We start from the raw sequence: 2,366 nt of genomic DNA on the forward strand, positions 1-2,366 counted from the left end.
CATCAATGTAATGGAAAATCAGGTCTTTTATTCTAGCTTTAATAACTGTAGCTTGATTAGAGGCAAAGAAAAGGCTATGAAGGCAGAAGGGGGAAAGGAGAAGGACTGCCAAATTAGTTCTATAAGAATTCTCAACCTGTCTGCTCTTGGGCTCACTATTCAAATGCTAATTGAGCCTTTTGGTAAACAGAATGGGTAATCATGGAAGACAAAAACAGACACAGAAAACAAATGAAATATCATACCTTATCCAAAGCAGCATGGCATTTTTCTGATAAGCTTTGGAAGACTTAAAATTTTAAGTCCTTGGGTCTTATTTTTCCTGGATAGATTAAAATTAATATAATAAAATAAATATTACATAATCAAATAAAAAATGACAAAGAACTGCTTTGTTTCAACAATGAAACCAGTCATGTTATAATTAGATAAGAGGATTTATATTCACAGCTATAAACATGAAAGTAGACCATGAGGCTGGATAAAGGCAAGTTTTTAATTCTTAAAAATTAATTACATGGCATTATTCTTATCAGTACACAGAATGCATTAATTATACAATTAATAAAAAGATGAAGGGGATTTTTTTTTTTTTTTTTTTTGGCAATTGTAATGCACATGGGGGCATTTGGTTTTATACCCAGAATTGTCCTTCAGACATTTCTATAATCTTCTTACTAGGCAATGTCAAGACCCTAAACCAGTTAGTAGGAATATTGAATGGAGTGGGTGTTCATGTTAGTGCTTAGACACATTTCAGAAAGGTTATGGATTTCCATGTAATTGGGATCTAAGGTGTAATAGGTTTAATTTGAGGTCCTCTTTAAAAGAACAGCAGGAAGAGGAATTGTCAGCAATATGTAATAGCCAGTAAGAAGTGGCAGCTTGCTCCTTCACAATGGGCTTCCTTAAGGATGAAAAAGTGATTATCTTACTACAACAGTTATTTTTCTGAATGCTCCCATCATCGGTGTAGCACTGAAAATGCCTTGTGTATGCTACTGCCTTATCCCTGAAAACATTTTAAAGCTATAAATAACATTCACAGAAGAAGAAATGTGGTAGTGAAAAGACAGCTGGCTATCAGGAGCAGAGCCACAGGCCAAATCCATTTTAGCAAACTCCAAGGGACTGTCCAAATTCTCTTGCTGTCTTGCAACTATGTTTTATCAACTATTACTTGGAGTAAATGGGCTATCAGCCAAGACCAGGAAATCTGTCCGTGCTATATACAAATTGTTGATGTAATGTACAGCAGGACAACACAGTCACACTGTAATAGTATTTGACTTGGTTGACCTGCCAGCAATATTATACGTAGGGACAAATATGCTCCAACTTCTCACCAAACAGGGATCACTCAGCTACTTTAGGAGCAGGTTGTCAACACTTGCAAATAATACAGAAATAGTCTTCAAATAACCCCAGATGTTTACAATTTTAGAACAAAACTAAAGTGATATCTAGACTGTAATAACAGTGACTACTCTGTGGTTTGGGGTAAGGAAGAAGAAAGCCCTAAATATAGAAAATAGTATCACCATTAGTGTTGGTGTCACAGGAGTAACCGGTGGTTGCCTATGCCTCCGGTTCATTATCTCCACCTATCCCCATTCTTTAATCTGGATAACTGAAATAAAGTGATAAGAAACTGCAGCTTCAAGCCCTTACCATTGCACATGCTATGATCCCCATATAATACAGAAATTCTGGAGCTACCACTCATCTCCATTGCTAAATATCCCCATTCTGCCTCTCCCTCCATCTCTGTTTCTTTCTCTCTCCTCTCTTTCCTTCTCTGTTTCTCTCTCCTCTCTCTCTGTCTCTCTGTCTCTCTCTCTCTCTCTCTGTCTCTCTCTCACACACACACACACACTCACACACACACACACATGCACGCACACACACACACACACACACACACACACACCACAAATCACAAATATTCTTTGCGTTTCTCATAGCCTGTCACCTTGTTGTCGTCTGCTTTTCTGTTCCTGGGCATATCAACATTTCAAGGTTAATGATGAGGCACCTTGGAAAAGTGGTGTTTGTTTAGCTTAAGGTGCTGTTTTAAATGTCTTTCTCTGTGTGGCAGTCTCATTGCTTCTAAAACAAAACCAATCTGCAATCTGAACCTGCATTCCATATTAACACGTCAGACACACTGCTGCAGGCTTTCAGGGTTGTGGTATGTGTGTGTGTGAGTGTGTGTGTGTGTGTGTGTGTGTGTGTTTTGTCATCCTGTCCTAGTTGAAAAATTATATGTGAGAGTGGAGCTGGCAAACACTAGAATCAGTTTGATAGGTTTGAGCTTTGAAAAACACAGTTCTCCAAGCCTTATTATCAAATAGATGTGCTGTGGC

Source organism: Hyaena hyaena, unplaced genomic scaffold (assembly GCF_003009895.1).
Source record: "Hyaena hyaena isolate Hyena2069 unplaced genomic scaffold, ASM300989v1 scaffold_354, whole genome shotgun sequence".
Lineage (NCBI taxonomy): Eukaryota > Metazoa > Chordata > Mammalia > Carnivora > Hyaenidae > Hyaena > Hyaena hyaena.